We start from the raw sequence: 26,908 nt of genomic DNA, 5'->3' as shown, positions 1-26,908 counted from the left end.
GAAAACCAGAATCTTTTTTACATACAAATAGCTTGAAGCTGCACAGAATTTATTATGCAGTATTCTACTAGAATACTGCATGCTTTGTAGTACGGGGAGAAGATATTATTATTATGTCTACAGTACAAATGAATCTCTGTCCAGTGAACCTCAAATTGTTGAAGTGATGTTGAGATAGTATTGGAAAAGGGTTCCACAGGAACAAAACTTAATATGTAAAGAAAATCATAGAGCATTCAAAAAATACTTTCAAAACAATAGAGGTAAAACGATCTTAATGTTTTTTCCATTGCGGGATTTCTGAGAGCCGTTAATATGCTGGTTTACATTGTGTAACTCCACAGATGACTATATAGTCTTCAATCTTATGTGACCACAGAGTGCCATTTTTTTTCAAGAACATATGACCTACTTTATTCACTGTCCTAGGTGGTGGAGTATATTTCTGTTCAAAATATTTGCTGCCTCTTCCTAAACCATTCTTTTTCTATCCTTCCCTACTCCACTGAACACAGGAGTGGCTATGTGACCTTCTTTGGCCAATGTTATGTGGCTGCAAGTAGCACGTGTCACCTCTCCAAGCGGACACATTAGCCAGCCTGTAGCCCACCTATCTTCCCTACCTCTGCTACAAGACCAGTGGTGTTCTAGAGAGAGTGTGTCCCTCTAACGCTGAGTTCTGGAGTGTTCTGTAATGTAACAAGTTCTGTACTATATAATGTTCTGAGTTCTGTAATGAAAATATAAGTGTGTAAGAAATAAACCTTTAAAGTCGTAAGCCACTAAAACAGCGATTCTCAAACTTTTTGAAGTCAGGGCGCATTTAAAATCCTACAAATAATTGTAGGCGCAGTGTATACAAATTTCTGAGAAATATCTTATAATAATTAAGTCAAATATTAAAGAAAAAATATAAAGTCCAAGTGTGCTTTTATGGTAATTAAACAAAATAAATATGACAAAATTAAATTATTCTGACATTAAGAAACATTTTTATGTTACATTTTTTGAGTTATGATTTTTAAAGTTCATAAAAAAGAGGGGTTAAAAAATTAAAAAATGACAAAAAAGTTATCTTTTTATATATACAGATACATTCTTAGTAAGATTTAGTAAATTTGGCAGGTCCCGGCATGAACGTGTTAAGTTTTTTCATTCTTGTGTTTATGAGAAACACAAGCCTGATGTGTCCTAGAAATTTTTTTAAATGTTTGGGCATATATTTGAAGGCAAACTCTCATTTCCTCGTCAATACATTGAAGAATTTCTCTCTTTTTACTCTTAATTGTGTTGAGGGTAGAAAATCCTAATTCACAAAAATAGAATATTGGAAATTGTAGTAAAATGTTCAAAGCTGTTTTAGATATTGCCACATATTCTTCTTTTATAGAAATCCAAAAGGCTTCAAGAGACAATTCCTTATGCTTAATCATTAATCCACAATCTGCGGATATAGCTGCCAGTTCTTCTTCTTCTGTTAATGTTAAACCAAAATCACTTGAAGCTTCCATGAATGGGTTTCTAATCCAATCGTATTGTTTAGTGTTAAGTGATGGAAAATGCTATAAATTAAATTCTTCCCATCAGCCTTCAAGTCCCATTTTATTTACACTTAACTCTTTTTTTTGCTTATTTCCAGAATCGGATTCTTCAATATCATGCTTCTTTTTGAGAAATCTATCCATTTTATTTGGGTGTATTTATCTAAAAATAATATAATGATGTGTTAATAATAAATATAATAATGATGTGTTAACAAAAAGAGCAGTATTTCTGTAGTGAAATGGTATAATAGAGTAACTGTATTTATTTTTATATCTGGGCACATGCTGTGAACCAATGCAGCTAGTAATTCCAGGTCCCAAGTGGAAATGGTGCAGAATTAAGAAAATATGCAGAATTAAGAAAATACGGGGTTGGGATGGCCCTGTGATTGCTGCTAGCAAGAACAAAGTGCACCCAAAAACTGCATCTTGCTTTATTTATAGGGCAAAGTGAGGCCATTAGCAAATCTTAACTTTACACCAAACAAAGGATAGAAGAAACTTGCCTCCAGTCTTTCTGGGGAACATGAAGGGTAGTGTAACAATCCAACACCACAGTTTAACAGCCTTTGCAACCTAATCAGGCAAGTGAAGTGGAGGTTTGGGCGGACTGTCAGTTTACAGCCAGTTCCCCACACCTCTGTCCCCCAAAAATCTAAACTCCAAAACCCTGTTGAATTTTTGATCCCCAACAGGCACATATTTCTCTGGAATACCATAGGACACACCTGGTCATCTTCTAGGGCACACCAGTATGCCCTGGCACACACTTTGAGAACCACTGCTCTAATATGTTGGTTATTTGTCCACACGGCTAACTTAGCCTACACTGACTCTGTCCTACCGCTGAGCATTTCCAAGTTGTCTGAATCTCACTGCTTCTTGCAGGTGCTTCATTCAGCTTCAATCTCATACATGACAAGATGTCTTTAGAATTATCTTTTAGGCTCAGGCAGTAACACTTGAAGGTGAACTAATATATATATATATATATATTTATATATAACAGGGCTTAGTGTTATGGCACACATACTGTTTCTCATATGCTGAGAAAATTGCCTGATATTTGGCCAAAATAAACATTTCTAGGCTCAAGTCTCAGAGATTTTGATTAAATGGGCCTGGGAGGTATCCAAGGAATCTGAATTTGAAACCAGCCTCCCACAATATTACTGGTGCAGGTGATTTGTCAGCTCTACCTTGGGGGGTATTTTGCTCTAACGCCACTCACTTTATTAACTATATTGTGATAACATGTATTTATATAAGTCCATTCCAATGTAAGGAGGCACATGGAGTCTCCTGTTTTGAATCACTAGAGGTATGTATGAAGTTATTTTTGCCACATTTCAGTTTCTATTCATTATATTTTATTATAGTATCATGTAAATAGTTTATGCACAAAATCATACTCTCGTGTTTGAATGTTTATCTTATTCAAAAAGCCTGGCTCTAAGTGACCCTTGGCTCTTTCCAAAAATAAAAAAAAAATCAATCCTCTCTAAAATGATTAACTTCTGTTACCAATGAAGATCAAGGGTTATTTCAAGTTGCAAGTGACAGTAACCTGATTCAAACCTCAAACAAACAAATAGAAAGGTTACAAAACTAAAATGTCCATGGTTTTGAGAGCACGAAGTTCAGTTGCTGGTTGAATGAGCAGGACATGTTGGAACTGGAGAGCAGATCTGCCTTCCGGAAGGTGTCAAGAGTGAGGAAGAGCATGGAGTGGAGGATGGTGTGCAGGCTTTCCTGAGAGGAAGACCCAGCAGGCAAGGCATGACCAGAAGATTCTAGGTTCAATGATTTCCAACAGATGTGAACAGACAGAAGCCCTGGCAGCTGGGTAGTGAATGGCCAGGGAGTAGGGAGTAGGTAGACAGAGTAAGGGTGTCCGTCAACTATATTCATTTATAGCTGGATCTAAATGCTCATAGGATGGCTTCAAAGTGTGTCTTTCTACACTCGGCTCCGCTCTACCCCATGTCAGCTTCACTCTCTGGTGTCTCTCCCACCGGGAGCAAGATGGCAGCCACCATGCTAGTGACACCCAAACCGGGTTTCATTGGTCTGGCTTGGGAAAGCCAGTCTTTGATCAGAAATGTCCTGTTTGGACCACATACCCAACTCCGGAGACAGGGATGATGTTATTGCTCCCTGAATCACAGATGTCCCCCCCCCAAAGAGATGAGGGCCCTGTTCCCAGCAGCAAGGGGGCAATGAAGACTGGGCAGGGAAAATTCTATCTTTCCACTGTTGACTTGATGACATTTCTCCTACTGTGCACCTGCAATCTGACGCACACACTGGGAGTTTTTTTTTCTCTAAAGAAGATTTTTTTCCTGAAATAAGTAAAGCAAGCAATTTTATTCCAAAGTGTTTGAAGTAGTAAGCTGATGATATTTATTCCTTTATGAGAAAATATAAGAAAGGACTTCAATGTGATAGACCTCAGTTAGATCTAATTGCAGTCACAGGAACCTGTGCTTTCTACATCAATATTGTCTGTTGATAAAGATTTTCTGCTAGATATATTGAACCTACATACCTATTAACCTTTAAATTCACAGTTATTTAGTTTGCATGGAAACTGTATTTTCTTCAGATGCATGAGGTTTAATGAGAAAAGTGCTGGCAGCCATTTGTCCCTGTAAGTCAATTACTAAAGGCTGGAATCAGAGCCATTTGCTACAAAGAGTTCTCAAAATATCACAGAGAAAAGCAGTTCAGCCTTCATCATAACTTCTGTTGACTCACTGTTGATTTTAAAGCAAGATGCTACACATCAGGTCTCAGTATTTTTTTTTAAAAAGGGTTTGTGGTGCCTTTTTATTTATGCTCATATTTTCACATATTGATTGTCATAAACAATTTTAGGGTAAGGAAGTTTACAAATAAAGATGTTTCTCCATTGACCTCTTTCTTTTACCTGAACAAAGCTTCCTCTGCATGTTCCCCCATATAACCAGGATGCCTTTCTCAAATGTTTGTATTTTGTGTAATGTGTTAGTTAGTATGACGCCTTGTATACAATGCGTGTTTAGTAAAAGTCACTAATTAATGACTCAGCACCACATCAACATGTTTTTGCATTATGCCACCACCCACTGAAGCACTTGGAGTCATTTTTGAGACAACTTGGAGTTTGGCCAAGCTATAGATACTTAGATATTTTACCAGAAACTTGGGAAATTCTAAAAATGAGATTTTTTTTTTTTTTTGGAAAATGTGACTTGAAAAAACCAAAACATCACTATGTTTATATGTTAATGCTCAAACTATGAAGTGCAGCACAATGGATAAAATGAGGTTTATTTAGGAAAACTATTAAACTCTTTCTAGTTGTTGACAGCCTCGGCCTCAAGGTTTCAACATCTGACTGTGCAGAGGAACAGCTCCCACGTGGATAATCCTCGTGGAACTTGTGTGGTCACGCAGCTCCAGTGACTTCTGCCCTCTCTCCCTGTACATTTCCTCCTCTGCACAGCAGATATAGTGACATGTGTGTTTACTGGAGAAAACATAAACCCAGTCAGGAAGCCAGACTGCCCCTGTAGCCTACTGACCATTGTGAAGGTGATACATGGCTGCTGTCCCACATAGTGTTCCAGAACCGAAAAGTTCAAGGGCATGGAGGGCTTGTCTGTGTCGGTCCCTTCCTGCAGAAGCTTGTAGGAAAACTGTTAGAAAGAGAGAGGAGAGTGAACAGTGAGTTGCCCGGATACATGGCCAGATGTCCAGAAACCAAACCATAATAGTCTTTGCAATGGTGTCCTTGAATTCCTTGAGCAGGTCGTGAAATTCTGACAACTTCCGTATCTGTTTATGTCGTCAGTGTTGGTTCAACTTGTGGATTCTGCAGACAGCTTGATAAATGATCTTCAATTTTATCTCAGACAAATGCATTATGGTTCAGTCAATTGTTTTGCTTATGAGAGCACTTCAGGGTTTTGTCTATAAACCTATTTCAAGTTAAAAGTTTCATTTCCAGCATGTTGCTTTACCGATTTTCACAAGTTTCTTCTTTGTATGTATCTGGATTTTGCTCAAGCCCCTCCCCACAACACGCACACAAGCAAACTTAGGGTAAAAACATTGTGTATTCGGTTACCTGATCATTTCTCATCTCAGGCAGCTGACTACTGTAGGTACACAAGTCCCTGCTGACATTACTGTGAGGCCTGCCAACAAAACAGTCTAATGTCATGTTAAGGTAGTAGAAGTGATGACCAACCCAAGTGCAAGTCCTGCTTCATGCGAGGCTAAAGGCATGTTGACTCTTGGCATTTACAGTTGTTTGCTTATTGAGCCGTGTTGGGTTTCTATGGCTCCGAGTGCTGGCTCACATTACAGTCAAGTGAAAGCAAGAAAATTCAGGCAAGCCTTTCATGGAAAAACAGGCCTGCCGATACTTCAGGTTTCTTGGTTAGTGAACAGAGCAGAGGGAGATGTAATCTCCCTTGATTTTCCCAAGATTTTGACGGAAAGAAGTTGTGGAGTTGGAGATGTGGGTAGGTCATGTTAGAACTGGAGACCAGACCTGCCTCTGCCCCTGGGAAGGCAGTGGGGGGGGGGTGCTTCCCCAGGAGGGGGGATGAGGACAGTGTGCGGGCCCAGTAGGGGCACGGCACCCAGGAGGCTAGGCATAGGAAAGGGGCTTTCCAAACAAGGTATCTGCACTAGGAAGGCTGGATGCGGTAGGAGCAGGTGAGCAACCGGAACTGGCGAGAAGGAACGAGGTCGTCAGCATCAAGAGCGCTAGGCAACCGAAATCATGGCAGCCTCTGGGGCTAAGGGGTGGGCCCTAACCGTGGGTTGTAGAGTTTACAAGGAGACCAATAAGATGGGAGCACAGGGATTAAATCCAGAAGCAGTCTGATTCCAGCAGTGATTTGGCACAGACCAGTGAGGAGAAGGGAACCCATACCCACTGGTTGCCTGCCATATGCAAAACGAAGCAAGATAGAGAGATGGGGAGTGTGGAGGATTCAAAGTTTACATGAAGTCGGGGAAAGCCTCACCTAGGAGGTGACCTTTGGCAAATCCTTGAAGGAGGGGAGGGAGTGAGCCATGCGGATACCTGGAAGAAGAGCATTCCGCGCAGAGGAAGCAGCAGGTGCCGAAGCCACGAGTGTGAGTGCGCCTGCTATACTCCACGGACAGCCAGGAGGAGCATGTCGGATCCGTAGGAGTGCGAGGCGAGCAGGAGACAGGAGAAGGAGCAGGACGGAGCTGCAGGTGAGGCCGGCACAGCCCTTTTAGGCCAGCGGCTTTCAGCTGGGGTCAGTTTCTTCAGGGGACATTTGGCAATGTCTGGAGACATTTTTGGTTGGCACAGTTTGGGGCTGTTTGTCCCAATGTCGACTGAAACAATTCAAAGTGGACGTTCTGCATGCATAGGGAGCTCCCATCTGGGCAAATGGGTGGCCAGCATGTTGGACAGGGGCATTAGATTCCAGACTGGTGTCTATAGATTGAAGTAGTCAGAAACAAACAGATACAAAGTTGTGTTGTAAAACCTATTATTAAAGTATGATATACGTAAAGAACAGCGTACATTGGTGAATTTCTCAAGCAAAATACCAGCACTTCACTAGCACCCAGATCAAGAAATAGAATATTATCAGTACACTGACAGCCGTGTGCCACCTTCTCCAATCAGCCCTCTTCCAAGAGTAGCCTCTATCCTGACTTTAAATGCCATAAATTAGTTTTGTCGGTTTTCGAACTTCTAATACGTGGAATCATATAGCCTGTACTTGACTTCCCTTCCTCACAACATTGTTAGTGAGATTCATCCATATTTTTATATAAAGTTTAGACCTTTCATTCTCATTGTCATATGCTGGGCCACTGTGTGACTGTAGGACAGCTGATCTGGTCTACTTGGGTGGGCATTTGGATGGCTTCCAGTGTGGGGTTATCATGAACAGTGCTGCTGTGAATTTCCAGGGCATGCCTTTTGGTGAAGCCAGGTACCCATTCTGCTGGGTGTACATGTAGGAGTGGACTTGCAGGGTTGCTGGAGAGAGAAGCTATCAGGACAAGATGAAATGTAGCATGACAGGTGCAGTAACAACTAGTAGAGATATACTAGAGTAGGTTGGACAGGCTCAAGAGTGGAAGATGAAGCATTCAACAACCACGAAGGGAATGCACACCACGTACAGGGTACTAGGGATTCAGTGATGAGCAGAAAATTAGGGTCCTAGCCCTCAGTGATTTTACTGGGAACGAATTAAATGAACAGTGGTCATTTAATTACAACCGTGGGATGAAGGGATCTAACCTAAGCTGGGGGTCAGGCCACTTTCTGAGCCCAAGTAGATGTGAACCAGCCCAGAGCTGGCAGTGAAAATTCCCAGGCCGGTGAAACAGCGGGAGGGAAGTCTCAGGAGGGTGAGGCACGGCCTGTGAGGAAAACAGATGGTGCCAGTGGGAACAGAAAGCAGAAATGAGAGCAGCTGGGAGGAGATGGCAGGGGCGGGCAGGCCCATGGGCCATGGGCTTTGTCTTAATCGATTTTGAAGCCTTTGAAACTGAAAGTAAGGAGAGAGCTGGGAGCAGGAAGGGTGACAGAATAGGGTGAGTGCAGATATACAGATCGATCTGTGAATCTGCATTTCAGCATTCATCCAAGAATTCAATCACATTTATGGGATGAGGGACCACCAAGTGATTCTGGTAAAGCCTGGAATTGTTTGGGTATCAGTAACTATCGAATCAGTGAATACATAAAGAGAAATTTATGGGGTTAACACAACTTGAAAAAAAAACTTGTTAAGACTAATTTGCCTTTGCTCTGACATTAACTTGGTTCTTTTGGTAGATTTCCATTCTAGCAACAGTAGCTAATATTTGTTCTGTTATTATGCAGCAACTTTCACTCTAAGCTGTATGGAGCTGGTGTGTTCTCACATTTATCCTCAGCACAAGGCAGGGAGGCAGGTTTTATTCTAGTCTCCACCTTAGCAAGGGGAAGTAGATATCTGAAGGCACGCTGACCATCCCATTAGCCAGGCAGGATTCACGCTCAGGCACTCTGACTGATGCCAACCCAGGGCTCTCAGGGACCACTCCCTGTAGCCTGCAGAAGGAGATCCCAAACAAGTCTTAATAAATTGGCATTGTTCATTACACACTAACCTTGTGAGCTGGTGTGCAGGACTCCGTTCTCGAGGGCATCATCCCCTTGCAGTGGACTAAGAAGGCTGAGCTGCGAAGCCAGCTGTGGACCAATGACTGGGGCTCAGCAGAGTGTGAGGAGTACCGGGGAGGTGCACGGTTCAAATTGTGCAGGCCTTGTGGACCACAGAGTGTTTCGGATGGCTCTCATCATGCAGAGGGCAGGGGTCTGAGGGGTCTGAGTGAGGGATGCTGGTCACTTAGACCAAGGTGAGAGCAGTTAACATGCAGATGAGATGAGAGAGTCTAAAGAAAAGACTTTGCAAAACGCTGGGCCATTGCGGGCACTTTGTACGAGGTGGCTATTGTTAACCATGAGGGCAAGCGACTGGGCCAAGTTCATGGACTGGAGACTGCTCCCTACAGCCTGGCACTGAGAACGATTCCAAACCTCTTCCAGCCCTGTGTGGAGAGAATGCGTGTTGGGTAAGTGGGGTTCCCCATGAGCTCGGGATAGGCGGCGGGGAGCACACGCCAGGATACCTTCATCTGGTTTCAGGTAGAGACAAGATTCTCATACAGATGATTTTGAGTCATTTTCCTCACTATAAAAATATTAAAATACCTGAAATATTATGTGATATAAGAAATAGGTAGGTTATAAAAGGATTTTTTTTTTCATTAGGACAAAGTAACACCTGACAGATGGTGGATTATAGAAATTTACACAAGTGACCTTGGGTTTGGAACTATTGATGGACAAATGCACTGTAAACAGAGGATGAGCAGGCAAGTTGGTCTGATTTAGGTCAAACACTTTCTTCCCCCTGCAGAGACCCATAAGGCAGACTAGCATGTTAAATGTCCAGAAAAGCAAGCACACTGAAGAGTCTTCCAAATTGACTTGACCAAGGAAACTTTTCTCCACCTAATACCTATTAACAGCTCGTAGAAATGATAACATCTGCTTTGATATTGTGTTATAGTAACATGAGGCTGTGCTACAAAATGTCTGATGTCCTCTATTTTGGTCCTGCCTTTTATAGAGCTTGATGAGAGGGAAAAAGAGGAAGGGAGGGGGCACCCCGTACATAGTATTTGTTTTTATAAAAGCATTATCACTTAATGATAATTGATTGTATATGTGGCACTTGCTCTGAACCCCGTGATGGACTCCATGACTGACAAGGTTTAGCCTCTGGCTGTTGAAGATGGACGCCCATCCTGAACCCATGTTCTGAAGTTGCCTGAGTTCGGACTGTCCAGCAGACACATAATCCCACAGATGGAGCCAGTCGCACAACACTGGGGCCTATTCATTTAAAAATGCTTTAAAATTCATTTCCAATTCTCAGTTCAGTGCCTGGTACATAAAAGACACTCCACAAATGTCTTTGGGGTAAATGAATGAAAACATAACTGAATGAATAATTATGGTCACTATTTGTCCTCACCAGAGAAAGTAATTATGAAACCAGCAGGTATTATGCCAAACCTCAGAGAAATTTTGAATAAAACAGTAAGTCTGAGAAGTAAACAAAACGTCTTTGTTGTTCTTTGCAGATTTAGCAAGTTAGGTCTACTTTTGTTTGAATTATGCTTACAGAAGAAAATAGTGCCTTTGGGGGAAAAAAAACTGGATGATGTGATTGAGTAACTTTGTCCTTTAATAAGTTGGATGTGTTTGTGTACATTAGGCAAATCACATAATCTCCTTGTTTGCTTGTTTTGTGGACTAGGTGATCCCTAAAGTCCCTTTCAGTTCAAAAGTGTCCATGAATCTATTCACTTATAAATGTGATGCTTTGTGCTTGTTTTCTCCTTGCAACATTGTAAATGTGCATAATCTTCACCCTAAAATGTCTTAGTCCAGATTGCCAAGGCCCCAGGAAAGCAAAGAATTCCAACGTTTTGCAAGAATATCTTCTCATTAAAGGAATGCGCGTAAGAAGAAAATAAGAGCTCTATTAACAGATGTCCTTGTAGAAGTCCCCGTCACTGAGCAGATGAATTTAGCCTACTCTGCAGCAGATTTGATGAGCATAGTGAAGACAGTCAACAAGAGGCCTGAGGACAGGGGCAGGTCCCTAATAATCTCTGTAAGCCAACATTTGTGCGTTCTTATGAAGGGGTAGCCATGGGTCTAATGCTCTACTGGTGCTAATTCATTTCCTCCTGACAGTTACCCTGTGAAGCAGGTGTTGTTATTATACTTATTTTACAAATGGGAAAACTGAAGTGTAATATGGTATGTTAAATCTTCCCACTATTATGGACCTAACAAGTGGTGGAGCCAAATTTGAACCCAAGTAGAATGGAAGCAGCAGCCCTGCTCTGAGCCACTCTGCTATGCAGTCATTTCTGCATATCCTCTAAGCCACTGATGGAAGCTGAGGTAGCCCAGTCACCCAACATTCATGGGAAACTCACTGTACTAAATGCTGTCAGGGGCTGAGGGGGGTGAAAGGCTTGAGGACCTCATTGCTACCCTTGTTCAGCTAGCATTAAGCAACTCACTCCAGGCAGGATGAAATGAGCAGTAGAATAGAGTTTCCAGGGAAGAAGGAAGGTGGCATTTGGACTAGCCTCTAAGAGCAGGATTTGAATAGACAGCATTTTGGAGAAGAGCATTTCAGCTTTGAGTAACAGCATGGATTTTCAGGTGTGCAAAGTAGATGCGTCTGCCTAGATTGTGGGGCATGCAGTGGGAATGATGCTTGGCTCTTAGAACGTTCTGAATGCTATGCTGAGGAGTCTAAATGTCATTCCACAGGCTATAAGGAGCACTTTGGCTTTTACTTTGAAGCATAATTCTGGAGAGAGCATGGTGAAGTATAGTCTAAGCAGAAGGAATAAGAAATTAAGTCGGGGCAATTTCAGAGACAAGTAGAAAAAGGGATGGAATGGTGGATGTTGTAATATGGCGCCCAGAACCTCTTCAAGAATGAAGGTCTCACTATCCTAGCCACTAAATATACTGCCCACAGAAAGCCCTCAGCTGCCAAGCTCTTTTACCCAAGATCACGCCCCCTTCTGGTATGGTTGGCATCAAATGACTGACTGATTACTGTGGGGGGTGGGTTAAAGACCTCTACTTCTCACCATAGCTCAAGACAGCTCTGAAGGATCATCACAGATTTAGAATGCCCTGCATTGCCATGAACTTTTTTCTCTGCCCGAGCCTGCTCCTTCCCTTCTTTTTAACAGGCTGTTATCCCAGGAGGACTCCCTAGTAACCCTCCTCCGTGCTGATGTTTTAGAATCTGCATCCTGGGAAACTCAACCTGTTTCCAGTGGCCATGTGGTTCATTGTAGAAACAAAACCCACAGCTGGGCATCTATGCTGGAACATAGCAAGTAAAAGAGAAGTATAAATCAAAGAAGATGCCTGACCAAGGTGGCTAGAAGAATGATGGTCTGAGCTGGTATGACTTCTCCTCTGGATAACTCTATTAGGTCCCTCAGCGGCCTCCCTGGTTCTCTTCTTGACCCCTGGAAGCTACTCTTCACACACAGCTAGAGGGATCACATACAGAAGGAAATCAGAAGTCCTTATCTTACTTACACTGCTGCACTTGACCTGACCCCAGGTACCTCTTTACGCTCCCATGTTGTAGCCACCCTGGTTTCCTGGAAGTCCTGGAACATGTCAGCCATGCTGTTGGTCTCCAGATGTTCCAAAGGCCCCATCTCTCATTCTGTTTAAGCCTATCTTCTCAAAAACTCAGTGAAGCTCTCCAAGTATCCCACTTAGAATTGCAACCCTTCTTGTTCTCTATCCCTTAAATCTTTTATTTTTTCTAAAGCACTTATTTCAAGTTGACATTGACATTATATTACTTACTTGCTTGTAGATGTGTTTATCATCTGTTTCTCTCTCTACAATGAGATCTCTATGATGACAAAAACTAGGTGTTCTTCCTTGCCACATCCCTGGTCAGGCACACAATGTATGCATATGTTAATGAAAACTGGGGATAGAGGAGGAGTGCATTTTCAGCAGAAAATGTGAGTTTTATTTTGAAAATGTGTCTGAATAGCCAATTCAGGTGTTCAGGTAAAGACAGAGTAGAGGATGTTCCCTGTGAAGTGGGCATGGGGTAGGGGGAGGAGAAAGAGCTAGACCACAGTTCTTAAATTGTTTTGGGGAGTATGAATCTCATGAGAGGCTGTTTGATGGAATAGAACCCAATTCAAACAGGTTTAATAAAAGAAAAATAAATGAATAAGAAAGAAAGAACAGGGAGAGAGAAGCAGATAAAGATAAGATGGATGGATCGATAGATAGATTAGATAGATTAGATTAGATAGATAGATAGATAGATAGATAGATAGATAGATTAGATAGATAGCACAAACCTGCAGAGGGAGAGAGCAGAAGGGGCCTACTGGCTCATACAACTGCCAAGGCCAGAGGCCAGGCCGGGCTGGGCCCAGGGACCCTATCAATGCTGTCAGCAGTCGGTCTCGTCACCTCTCAGCTTGCTCTTCTCCCTCCGAGGCAACTGCTCTGTTAGCCAGGCTCTTTGGAAATGGGTCAGATGGCAGGTAGATCACCAGAACTACTTCCAATCCCTTCTTCTCAGCAAACCCAGCTAAAGACATGACTCTTCCACAACAGTTCCAAGAATATTCAAGGAATTGGGCCTAGGAGCTGGCTGGCCTGGCTTGAGTTACGCACCCAGAGGGATAAACAATCTGATTCACTTTCTCCTGAACATGTCTGAAATGCTGAGCAGAGCTCCCAGGAACTGACAGTGTGTGTCTCTTCCCAGCTCCACATTCCACGATTTCTCCTTGGGAACTTGAAATTAACCGTGGTGAAAGTATTTACATCAGTGGTTCTCAAACTTTTTGAAGTCGGGGTGCATTTAAAATCCTACAAATAATTGTAGATGCACTATATACAAATTTCTGAGAAATATGTTATAATAATTAAGTCAAATATTAAAGAAAAAAATATAAAGTCCAAGTGTGCTTTTATGGTAATTAAATGAAATATGACAAAATTAAATTTATTCTGACATTAAAAAACATTTTTATGTTACATTTTTTGAGTTATGCTTTTTAGAATTTGTAAAAAAAAAGGGGGGGGTTAAAAAATAAAAAAAAAAACAAGAAAGTTATCTTTATATATATATAGTCTTAGTAAGATTTTGTAAATTCAGCAGGTCCTGTTGCAAATGTGTTAAGTTTTTTCATTCTTGTGTTTATGAGAAACATGAGCCTGATGTGGCCTAGCGATTTCTTCAATGTTTGGGCATATATTTGAAAGGCAAAGTCTCATTTCCTCATCAATACATTGAAGAATTCCTCTCTTTTTACTCTTAATTGTGTTAAGTGCAGAAAACCCCCACCATACTTATCATCTTAACTTCACACCAAAGAACAGAAGAAACTTGCCTCCAGTCTTTCCGGGAAACATGGAGGGTAGTGTAAACAATCCAGCACCACAGCTTAACAGCCTTTTGCAACCTAATCAGGCAAATGAAGTAGGGGGTTGGGCAGACTGTCAGCTTACAGCCAATTCCCCACACCTCTGTCCCCCCAGAATCTAAACTCCAAAAACCCTGTTGGTTTTTTGGTCCCCAACAGGCACATATTTCTCTGGAATACCATAGGGTGCAACTGGAAATCTTCTAGGGCACACCAGTGTTTTTGCAACTCAGGTTAATAAAGAATATTCTGATCTTGTTTTAAATGGGTCTTAAAATGTAAACTTTATGGAGATAAAGTCTCTGTTTGTTTTGTTCACTAGTACATAGCAAGTGTTCAATAAATATTTAATACGAACTTAAAAATCTATTAATGATAACAGAGGTATATTTTTATCCCGCCTTATGCTTCCTCATAAACGTCCCCGTCATACCTCTGATATGTATTTATATATAGGAACTGACCTTTCCTCCCAAAGCCCTGATCACAGTTCTGCACAGCCATCTGAAAGTTTCTGTGCTTATTTGTGACCCCTCACCCCTCCCTTTTGCCCGACATTGCAAAATTAGGGTTGGTTGCATTTCTACCACTTGCAGGAATGAAATCTTTACCAATCAATTTTCATTGATATCTGTTATACTGAAAACTATATGGAATATAACATTCTTTGTTCTTTAACTGAAATTTTTTTATTTATTAAAGATGGACAAATGTATGAAAGTCCAGGGCTCAAAATACTGAGTATAACTATGTGTATAAAATAAGGTGTTGTTGTAAGGCATAAGTAAAAACAACACTCTCTCTAAATCCAATGGCTGTGTATTGGGGGCTTTTAACCCTGTCTGTTGGGGGTTTTAAATATAAAGATACTTTCATGTTGAAGGAAGTGCTCCTCCTACAGAGGTAAGTGATAGTGTTAAAATATGATTATGGGGTCTCAATGCAGAGGGAAGCTTAGGGGTAGTGGGGTGAGCCAGCCCCCACAGAAACACTGTGACATACAATATGGCAGAACTCAGCACCCAGAAGAAACAGCATGTCATCTATCTCGGTGAATGAGAAAGTCTGAAGCAGGGATGTGCCAGAGATGGAGTTAGATTCAAGCAGAGGCAGAGCTGAGGGGCCAGTTGGACTACAGAGAGACTGAAGAGCCTACCTCTGGGTTGGGAAGGGCTTTGCATAGTTCTTGGTCAAAACCCAACTTTGTCAAAGCCTCACCTCCAGTGTCAGCAAGTTGTAGGCGAAGTCCTAGTGAAGTTCCTGAAACTATAAATGGCAAAAGGCTTAGTGGCTGGCACTAACAGTGGGACATGGGGTCCAGTGATAGGAAGGTGGGTTCTGGAGCCAGCTGGCTGTGGTTTGCATCACACTGTTGTCAATATCTGTGTGGCCTTCTTTGTAAATGGGGATGACAGGCCTCCCTGCAACCCACAGAGTTGCTGAGAGGATGGAATGAGTTGGCATGCAGCACTAGGCATGCTGTGAGGATGCAACACATGTTCATTGCTGGTACCTACCAACGAAGTATTCTGAACCTCATGCCTAGCCAGTGTCTTCTAAAGCACTACAGTTACTTTGAAATTAGATGATGTTCACTCTTTGTTATTTTGAACAAGCTTTGGCTTCTTCATCTCTAAAGTGGGACTAATACCTGTAACAAAAAAAAGTGCCCAGCCCTGAGAATATATACACTGATAACCAATTCGTGTTAATCTCTCAACCAGGGGGGTGCATGTACAGCTATCTCTCCTTCCTAGAGTTAAGAAAAAAATCTTGTCAAGTTTAGATAATTGGTGTAGTCCAGTTGGGCCTACCTGGGTGGTACAGTGAGAGTCTATGAGCACTCGAGTTCGAACTGTATGACACCTTAAGTTTGTTAGTGTTAGGCTTTGTTAGTGTTAGCTCTTTGAGCATAAAATTCTGAGATTAAACAAAACAGCCAGAAACCGACGTCTTGGGCTTGTGTCAGAAAGACTTTTGGAGCTGCAGACCTTCTCTCTGAGACCCAGCAGGGAAGTCATCAGCAGAAGTGTCCCTGTTGACCAGAGCTGCCATAGTGACGGTCACTTCTGTTTTCCCCTAGGATACTCAGGTGGTGGACCAGACTAGGTACCAAAGGAAACCCGAGGGACATTGCTGTTTTTGAAATTATTTAACTGACTCGTTATTCTTCAGCTACCCAATGTGTCAGAGACCTTGAGTTGAGCCTGTTGGCAAATGTGTAACCATTAAAAATTCTTCACCAGAAAATGGAAATAAAAATTCACTCTCTTTTGGTTTTAGATTTTTTTATGGTGTTCAGACCATTGAAGGCTGTGAATTAAGTGCATCAGTTAGAATAATATATTTAAAGATGTAAGGAATTTGGGTCCAATTTCGAACCACTCCTCTACCTCTGGCTTGACCTCAGCTCCATTCCTTCATCTTCCGGCTTCGTCCTCCATCTGCTCTGATGCCTCTGGCAACACGCTGAGTGCAGTAGCTGTAGGAGTAAATTAAATAATGGGCTTAATATCACCACTGAGAATGGAGTAAATTACTCTTTGGTGGGTTCCATTAGCTCAACTGAGAATATTAGCTCAGGATTGTGGGCCTATGATGGACTATAAGGAATAGGGTAGCATCCATTTTAACGTCTTGCTTTGCCCTTAAATGACTTGACAACAGATAAAGAATACTACGGGGCAACAAAGAGCAAAGTGAGGACAAAGGAGAAGGCTTGGGAAGTCAAAAGAAGAGAAAAAAGGTGGAGGGATGGAGGACTCTAAGAAAAGACCAGAGGTCTGAGAGGAGACGTGCGGAGAAGAGAAGATGGGGTGATAGGAAGATTACTCAGTGAGAGGAGGAGCAGGATTTGAAATGAGGGGCCCAGTGGGAGGTGTGGAAAAAGGGGCAGAGCAGAGGAGCAGGCCAGTTTATTCTAGAAAATGAGGGTTTGCGAGTTGTGTCTCTGGTCCTTTCAGGGGCTCTCCCCTCCCGATTCTCAGTTTCTGCCTCTGGGAGTTAGCTTTAACAGTGGGAGGCAGTTTACCTGTCAAAAGTCTCAGAAATTTAACAACATTCTTCAGGTGAGAGGTCTTAAAGACCCAAGGAGTTAACTGAACGTCAGCCTGTTGGGGGAAAGGGGCATTCCTCAGTGCTCCTGGGTCAAACAATTCAGCAGTTAGAGGACAGAAGATGACAGGGAAACAATAAAAGGGATAAAAGGGAACAAGATGATCTTATGGATATCTTAATGACACCTGTTTACTCCTCAATCTTCTAAATATACCCACTAAGGATAACAGGAGTGTATAATCACCTCACAACCTCAACTAGTCCCAAAGCAGGCTCATGGATCTGCTTTGGCTGATTTAGGGTTGGTAACAGAATATTATAATAGTGATAATAACCGTCACTAATATTTTTGCTTACTTTGTATCAGGCTCATATACTGTGCATTCGTCCAAAAGGGATTTGAGGTGTTTACAAAAAAAGAGAAATTATACGAGGGGAGGAACCTCTATACATACACACCTTGGCTGACAAAACAATTGAACACCTACCCCAAGTGGTTTTATAGAAATGAATTCTTGTTTTTTCCACCACCCTATGAAATAGCTACCTTTTTTTATGGAGAAGGAAACTGGGAAAACTGAGATTTGATATCACATCCTTGGATTGCCTTCAAAGGCCAGTATTAAAAAAAAAGAAAGAAAGAAAACAAAACTCTGTAGGAGCCTGGCTACTTACTTTCAACAATAGCAATTTCAAAACTCTTTGCCAGGGGAAGGAAAATATATTAACTCTTGTCTGCCACCAAATGATGGCCCAAACCGCTGTTGGGAAGTGTCTCTCTTAACTTAGGTTTTTGAATACTGCTCAAATAAAGACCCTCCTGACAAATTCCTCTCGGAGCTTAGCCCAGGAAAGACTTTCTCCCAAACAAACTGTGATTTCTTCCACTTGGCAATGAGAATTATGAAAATCTTCACTTCCCCTAATTTCACTTGGCTGTGAGGAAGCTTGGAACTAAGTTTTGTGCTCAAATGCTATTGTTAGTTTCAGCAAGACTTTTTCTTGATTTTTTTTTTTTTTTAATATTTGTCTTTCATGGCAAACCACCTAAGTCTCTTTGGAAGAAAGCACAGTATAAATAAACAAAAGGTAAACAAAATATAATACTGTTGGGGCTATGCTAGAGATATAATAATTTACCAAAAGAGTTTATATAACACTGCTGAAATCTTTTTATATGAAAAAGAGTATTCTAAACAGAATCCCGGGCAGATATGATTGTTTATAGTGTTAATCACATTTTTCATGACCCTCAAATAACATTCCAAACCACGTTGGGTAAAGAACATAACATCTAGAGAAAATTAGCTGATTGCTCTCATATGTCATTTTGTTACAGGGATCTAATTAAAGTTTTGAATCTTGTCCAAAACTGTGCTCTAAAATAAACCAATTTAAATCTACATTTATCATTCAGGCTTAAAATGAAGAATAGTTTCACTCACTTCAACCATTCACTGGTTAATGACTATGCTTAATTTGCAGATTTTTATTTGCTTCCAAAATTTCTTCCAGGAACAAAGCCATATCTTGTCCCCCTGATTGATAAATGCTATACTACATGTTCTCTCACCCATCCCGAGAAAGTCTGTTAAGGGCCAAGATGTAATTTAATAACAAAACTCCATCATCTCATGTTTGCTGCTTTTGTGATGATCAATCCTTTCAAAGAACAAAGCCTTTCATTTCCAGAACTTTCATTGCAGGTATGATTGCCTCTGCCTAAGCCTGCATGATTTTAGTAATCTAGCAGCTTGATTGTGGTGACTCCATTTTATTTCTTCACTCTAGTCCTCAGAAGCATTATTTTATTTTTTAAATTTTATTAAATGTATTGGGGTAACATTAGTTCATGAAAGTATATGTTCAAGTGTGCAATCCTATGACACATCATCTGTATATTTATTGCATTATATGTTCACCATCCAAAGTCAAATCTTCTGTCACCATATATTTGACCGCCTTTACCCTTTACTGCCTCTTCTCCACCTCCATTTCCTCTGGCAACGAACAAACATGATAAACAGACAAATACAAACTGAGAAGAACAGATAACAGAAGCATGTAGTTTTGGTGTTCAAAATATGCAACTGGTCGGGACCATGCGTTACTGTGAAACATTTTCCTAGGGAGTCTACTTTGTAATCAATGTACTGGCAGGTGTCTGTTGCCCGTTTTAGCTACATTATCAACAGGGAAATGTTATTTCAGAAAATAAGCTTCATTTTGCCAATTTAGAAACTGCTTTGGAATTTCATCCAAAGGTTTCTAAAAAACACGTTGGCCTTGGGGCTCGTGCATCAAATAAATCGCAAATAAAAACAAAACAAAACAAGCTGGCCTCTTATTGAAGGTGGGGCTACAGAGCCCTATGACTCTGCGTGCCAGGGGCTCTATCTGGCACATTTTTGAACTTTGCAAAATTAATTGTGTCTTAGAGAACATCATCAAACGCGTCCGGCATAGAGCGTAAACATCTTCAAACCTTGCTTCTGCGCCATCAGACGCTTTCCAGCTAATTTCATTTGGTGCATTACTCTGGAAGAAAATCAAGGCCAAGTGAAACTGCGGAAATGGGAACAATGCAGGGAGGAAAAATCTCACCCCATTAAGGGAGCCGTTTCTTCTCTGCACAAATAAGCCCACCACGCCTTGGAGGCAAGACTAGATGGCTCCAGGATATTCTTTAGAATGCCCCGCGGGCCCTCTCGGGCTGAGGAAGCCTAGCACCGGGGAGGAGAAATGGGGCCTGGGCTGCAGCGCCCGGCCAGGGGCATTTTAGGTAACTCGTAAAATCTGTGCAATCGCCCCGTCCCTCGTCGCACTCTCAGGCGCAGAAGCTGGCTTTCCTGTGTCTTTTCAGGGGACGCTAACACAAGGCCCCACGGCTCCTTCTCCGCTATGCACTGTCTGCAGAGCGCCTTGGCTGCGCTCGGGGAGCCGTTCCCGTTCCCGCAGGGCCTCTGCGCGCTGGGCCGGCCTGGCGTGAGGGCTGCACCGGCTCGGCCGCTCCGCTTTCCCTGGCTCTTCCGTGACCTTCCGAGGCCGGCCGCGCGACCGGACTCCTCGCGGAAGCGCCTCTTCTGGCGTTCGCGGCCCGCGCGCCGCGGCTCGCCGCCGACTCGCAGGAGCGGCCTAGCGGGTGAGCGGCGGCCGCGCGCGCGGCCGGGACGGGCCTCGGGTGGGTGTCACAGCGGGGGAGCGCGGCAGCTTCCGGCGGGGGCGCGCGGGGCGGGGCGGGGGGCGGGGCCGAGGCCGCAGCGCCCCCAGCCGAGTGGCGTGCAGGCGCCGCCCCCGCGCGCCGCAGTCCCGGCTGGAGCGTCTCCGCCGTGGCCGTTGCGTGACCGTTGCCTCCGCGCGGCTCCGGCGGCGGCAACGGCTCCCGGGGCTCGCAGAGGGCGGCGGGCCCCTCGCCGGTGGCCGCCTGTCGCGCTCCGCGCGGGGACAGGGCAGCGAGGCGGCGGCGGCGGGTAGTGCCCGGCTCTCCTCCTCCTCGCCTCCAGCCCCGGGCGGCTGCGGACTCCGGGCAGCCCCCGGGCGGCGGCCAAGGCAGCGGAGCCGACGGCGCGGGATGGCGAGATAGCGGCGCGGGAGCAGCCCGTGAGTGCCGGGGGCGGGTGGGCGCGGCTCGGGCGGCGGGCACCGCGGAGCCCGGTCCCGGGGGCGCGTCGCCGCGAGCGCCGGGCGGCCCGGGCAGGGTTGGGGGACAGCGCTCCGGCCACCGTTCGTCTCGGGGTCTGGGGCGCATCCGAGATGAGTGACTGGGGTGGGGGAGGGGGAGCGCACCGAGTCGCGCTGCTCTCCGCGCGCCCTTGGGCCACTCGGGTCCCGGAGGGCACGGACTCCGCGGCTGCTAACTTCTGCCCCACGCAGGGCAGTAAGTTGAGACCAGTCTACCTGGGAGATGGGAAGGAGCTTTAATTTTTATTTTACTTTGATTTGCATATATCCCAAGTCGGCTGTACTGATTAATTCCGAAGTTTAAGTGTTGGAGATTGCAGTTATGCTTTATGACAAATGCTGCTTCTGATGTGTCATCTCACAGGACAGAGCCGGATCATGAGCTCTGACCGACAGAAAATTGTACATCAGTGTTGTGAAATTGACATCTGGGTTTGGAAAATGACTCTTTCTGGTCCTCACCTTCCACTGCCAAACATATATGAGTTCTTTTATTTGAAGTTGGTTATTGTTCTTTTCTGTATGGGTGTGTTTAATGCAGTCAGATATTGATATAACATGTATACTGTTATGAATGGCATTTGTGTGGAAATGACCTTTTTTGCATTACTTTTTATGTGTTCTTTTAAGATTACATTCAACAGAAAAGTTTGTTTAAAGTTTGCCTTCGTTTGCAGTTTCAGAATTATCTTTAAAGTTGCTTGAAATACAATTAATGTGACTTAATGATTCCTAACTGAAATTTAAAGCAAGCTCTCCTCCCCCACAAATGACAACGCTTTAAAAAGCGTTTGTTTAGTGCAAATGATGCTTGCCCCTCCCCTTAAAGGATTATTTTGCCACAGATCTGAAATCATATTTCACTAATATCAGAGGGTTCCTTGTCTGAGCCTGACAGGAAAGGAAAACTAGGTATGGTGTGTTTTTTAAAAACAGGAGACTGTCTCCTTACTTGTTTCTTAGTGTGACTTTATGTTTTATGGCTGGGTGGGAACTGTGTTGGTTTGGAAGCTTCATTAGGTACTTTACACGCTCAATATAAATGAGGTGGGTTTTTTAGGTAAACCAAGCAGCTCTTTTCCCTCCAAGTATTGAATGGAGGCTTATTTGCTTTGTAATAGGTGAGCTCACTAGCGCACCTCTCTAATTAGCGGAGACTGGATTCTCTCCTTAGAATTAAGGATCAGGAACTGTGTGGTTGAAAAGAACAAACGTTTGTGATTTTTTAAAACACTTTTGCTTTTCGATGGTCATCCCTAAATATCATAATTTCATAATAATATAGAATATTTTAATATTTAAAATTTTCCTATTAACTTGCGGGACAGGCAATATATGTATACTGTTGAAGATTCTATGGAAATAGAAGTCTATAGAATGGAAAGTACAGGGTGGGGCAAAAGCAGGTTTACAGTTGTTTGTATGGAAAATAATACAATAATCAATAAATAGTAATACAAGGATAAACTGTTTCCCATGCTCAGGACTCTAAATCTGCTTTTGCCCCACCCTGTGTGTATGTCTCCCCCTGATGTTCCAGTTCACCCTGTTCTCCATTCTTACTAGCTCCTTGCTTACATCTTTCCAGATGTAGCCTATGCTAGTATAAACATTTAGTATGTGTTCTTTTTATTTGACTTTCCACAAATAAGGACACATTGTATACTTTGTTCTGCACCAGCTCCCCGCCCTCCCCTTTGCGTACTCAATCTTGGCAGTCTCTCTATCAGCACCGAAGAGAGCTGTCTCATTCCCTAACAGCTGCTGAGCACTCCATAAAAGAGAAACCATAATTGATTTAACTTCTTCTTTATTGAGATATGTGTAGGTTGTTTCTAATATTTTGCTATAAATTGTAAAACATTCGTTGTTAAGTGGATTTCAATATTTCCAAAGGCCCCTAAAAAGTAATTTACTTCTCTGTATCATGTTCCAGGAAATAAATGCCCTTCACTCCAATGTACATCTTTACATCTTTAGCTTTTATATAACTTCAAAGTGATCCATAAGGATCTTGTTTATGTTTATGGTCAAAGGGTGATGGCCAATAACTAAAGTCATATTCCTTAACACCATAGCTCTTTGTTTTAACACGAGTAAAAGAAAAGATACACATTTTTAAAAATAATCTATAGGAAAAATTCTTAGGGGCTTAAATGTTTTTGAACAGGGAGAAAAGGCTTATGCCTTTGATTAAATTGAACATTATGGTAATTAGTGTTCTATAAAACTTGTTTACCTCTAGGCTCTAAAATCCTTTTCTTCTGTAGATTATCACCAATATATCATATTTTAATGTTGCTATAGTATTGTTACAAATCTTATAGTTTGGGAGGAGGTTATTAATAAGTCTTAAGAGAGAGTTTGCTTTTAGAAAATATTTAGCTCTTTTATTTTAAATTAAAAAGAATAAATTGTACAAGGAGTAATGGTATATATTGAGCCTAATATATTATAAAATTTGAGTATTAGGTAATGTTGAACTTTACATTTCCACTGTTTTTTTTTTTAAACTTTATTATGGACACTATTGTTACTACAGCCTGTTCCATTTTTTTTTTATTTTTTTTTTTTTATACAGAGACAGAGTCAGAGAGAGGAATAGATAGGGGCAGACATACAGAAATGGAGAGAGATGAGAAGCATCAATCATCAGTTTTTCATTGCGACACCTTAGTTGTTCATTGATTGCTTTCTCATATGTGCCTTGATGAGGGGTGAGGGGGGGCTACAGCAGACAAGTAACCCCTTGCTTGAGCCAGCAACCTTGGGCTCAAACTGGTGAGCTCTGCTCAAACCAGATGAGCCCACACTCAATCTGGCAACCTCGGGGTCTCGAACCTGGGTCCTCTGCATCCCAGTCCGACACACTATCCACTGTGCCACCACTTGGCTCTACTGTTTGTTTTTGAGAATGTTGTAAAGACTAGAACAAGCAATAATGATCTCTTTTAGAGAAAAAGAAAAGAGAGCAGTGGAGTATTGGGACAGATGTTCTAACAAACTGAGCTACCCGGCCAGTGTAAGTGATCTTTTTGTTTTAACTGATCAAACAAATCTTTTAGTATTTAAGGTGTTTTCTTTTTCCTTTATTATTTGGTAATTGTCATTGTGGTACAAAACACGAATATTGTTTATAATTGCTCTTCTTAAATAAGTATTTATTGAGTGTTCGTTACACTATTTCAGGCACTTTGGAAGGCTAAGAATATAGCAGTGCACAGGATGTACAGGTCCCACTGTGAGTTCACATCTTAGTGGGGGAAACAGACAAAAAGCAGAGAAGTAATAAAGGAGTTAATATCAAATAGTGTTACATACTGGAAAAGTAACGAAATAAGGTCGCTGTGGTAAAGAGCGGGGCCTGCTGCTGATTTACATTGAGTGCCTCTGAAAGCCTTTCTGAGATAAAGAGATTTGAGTCAAAAGCTGGAGGGCAGGAGGAAGCCTGTATTTTGGAGATTTGGATGGAGAGTGGCTCAGGCAGAGGGAACAGCAAGTGCAAAGGCCCTGGGACGGGGCTTAGCCTCAGGTGCCCGAGGAGCAGAGGGCTGCCTGTGTGGCTGGGGTTTGTGATGAAGGGCAGAGTGGCAGGCAGGAGGGAGCAGAGTTGGGCCCTGTGCCCTGTGTGTTTGCATACGTCAAGGAAAGTTTACAGAAGTGAAGAGACCTTGGACGGTGGAGTCTCTCCACCTACTGGAAGCCCCCAGGAGGGCAGGCACACACCTGCCTGTTCTTGTGGGTTCCCCAGCATCAAGAACAGCCAGTATCACAACAGGCTGTGAATATTTGTTTAATTAATGAATAATCAAAAAGTTTTAAAAATAAGCTTGGCCGCTTTTGATTAGAATGCTCAGATTCGAAAGTCTTTCATCTAAGCTTGCCACCTTGACTCTGGCCCTTGACGTCACCCAATCCGTCACACTGTTCACAGCCTTTGAAAGGGTTGCCTTGAGTTGGTTGTGTTTGATGGCGATTCCCTGAAATTAAAGCATGAAGCCTTAAAAACACTCCCAGTTTTCCAGGACATTATAGTGATTTCTAGCCATTTAGTTAGGAGTTTCACCTTGATTTAAGTAGATTAGCCATTTGCTGCAGTGTAAAGTTTTCAGAGATGCCCTTTTTTTTTTTGTTGTCCTGATGTTTTCATTCTTTTGGGCTGATGACAGACTGACAAGCACACATATGTACTTTGTGAAGGTGTTTTGTTTTTTTTCCTCACAGGAAGAATGTGTGCATGCTCTATTTTAGAGAATATCAGGAACTGTAGTATTTCCTCTTCCCAAATCTAATGTTTGTCATTCTAAATATATGTTCCTTTATGTTAATTGAAAGCTTGGGAAATGAAATTTTGTGCCAAGCAGTTGTGATAGACAGCTAATAAAAATCTGCTGCCTTTCCCGTGGCTTTGGCTTTTGGGCTCCTGTTCAACATCAGGAGTTTTGTGATCTTGCAGAATGAGGGTTTTTCATTTTTCTGTTTCCTATTCTGCTTGGTTGATACCAGAACCCAGTAAATTGTTTCCACATAAGATAATTTTATTTTCCAACCCATTCTCATAAATTCTATGCAAACACTATATCAGAGATGGATGCTATCACTCCGAAATCTACAGTAAAGTCACCTTTGTCACTGTCATTGAAGGGAAAGCATTTCAGGCAAGCAGCAGAAGCCCTTAGGCCTCTGCTCTATATGTAACTGGTTGGGGTAAATTTAGAGACTTAGATGTTTGAGTTAAGGTACTTCTACTACTTCCTTTGCATTTCCCTTTGTGAACTATAGAGATTCAGGAATTGCACATTTGCCTTACATTGTCTAATATTACAACACACTTTTTTACCAGTTGTTGCTGACGTCACTCATGTGAGCAGAGGTTGTGTTTTATGGTTTTACGTTGCAAGTTGAGGAAAAACGTCTGGTGGGTAAAATTTTCATGTCCTTTTGCGCAGAGGTGAGAAACTCTTGGCTCTTACTCATTCTTTTGGTTTTAGAGCAGGTACCCAGAAGACTTGGAATCGTTCTCTGTACCTGTAGTTGAGAACATGTGCTGTTATTAAGTGGCAGTATCCTGAGAGACCACAAGGAGGCGATATTACTTCCTGAAAGTCTTTGTGTGGCTCTTCTCTAGTGGGGGGCTCTACGCATACTGAGCCCCTTGCTGCGATGCCTTCCTCTAACTGCTGTAAGAAGCAGACTTTACCCAGGAGACCCTGGATCCAAGCACAGTTGCAGAGGTGGTAGCTGGAGCCTCTGGTGGAAAGTAACCAGTGATGGCAGAAGTAGTGCTTCCCAGTTCTAATACTAGACATGCTAGTGGAGCAGTGTGTGGCAGTTGTTCTGTAGGCAGAGTCGTGTGTCTGTTGAGTTGGGAGTAGGGGTTAGCTGCTGCAGAGTAGTAAGAATTCACCACCAGGACTTCTGTACTGCAGCCCCTGAGGGTGCCAGTGTGCCATCTTAAGCTGCAATGCCTGTCACTCCTCTCCACGGGCTTGGAAACCCACCCCTGTACTAGTGAGGTCCTGTTCCATGTTCCATGTCTTCGTATTTATAGTGCAGCGCAAAAGTAAGGAGGCAAGAGCATTTTAGAAATCTCTGAGAAATAGTTAAAGTTGGGATCACAAATCTTCATCCAATTGGGACCTTATCCTATGTGTATTCCCTGAAGATACTTGGGTTGTCAAAGTTTTACTGTAGATATAGAATATTTTTGTGAAGTGAGGGGAACCTGGTTCTCATTTCATGGAGGAACACTAGAGCCTAAAATGGAAAGCTCTTATGAGTAATAGGAACGTAAACATTCAAACAAAACCAAAGCCATATAGAATTTTAAGAGCCAGAAGAGACCCCAGTCATCTGGTCAAGTTCTTTCATTTACTGATAAAGGAACCAAGACCCAGAGGAGTAGGCATTCAGTGATCTGTTGAATCAGTGAATATCTAAAAGGATTTTGAGAACTTCAGATTGCACATTAGCTATAAGATAGTATTTATAAAACTAGAAGGAATGTACAATTTATTTATTTATTTATTTATTTATTTATTTATTTATTTAGAGGGGAGAGAGAG

At 42.5% G+C, this 26,908-nt stretch overlaps 1 protein-coding gene across 2 annotated transcripts in view; it reads left to right on the top strand.

Moving 5' to 3' along the window:
- Nucleotides 1-20,468: 20,468 nt before the first annotated feature.
- The window catches only part of LIFR (LIF receptor subunit alpha), a 74,637-nt gene continuing 68,197 nt past the window's right edge, over nt 20,469-26,908 (top strand). For both annotated transcript variants that reach the window (XM_066240050.1, XM_066240058.1), the window contains exon 1: nt 20,469-20,762. The gene's annotated coding sequence lies outside the window, so the exon portion shown is untranslated. The remainder of the gene's footprint in view (nt 20,763-26,908) is intronic.

This window comes from Saccopteryx bilineata, chromosome 1 (genome assembly GCF_036850765.1).
Source record: "Saccopteryx bilineata isolate mSacBil1 chromosome 1, mSacBil1_pri_phased_curated, whole genome shotgun sequence".
NCBI lineage: Eukaryota > Metazoa > Chordata > Mammalia > Chiroptera > Emballonuridae > Saccopteryx > Saccopteryx bilineata.
Note: the sequence above shows the minus strand (reverse complement) of the source record. Positions and strands in the feature narration are given on the sequence as shown.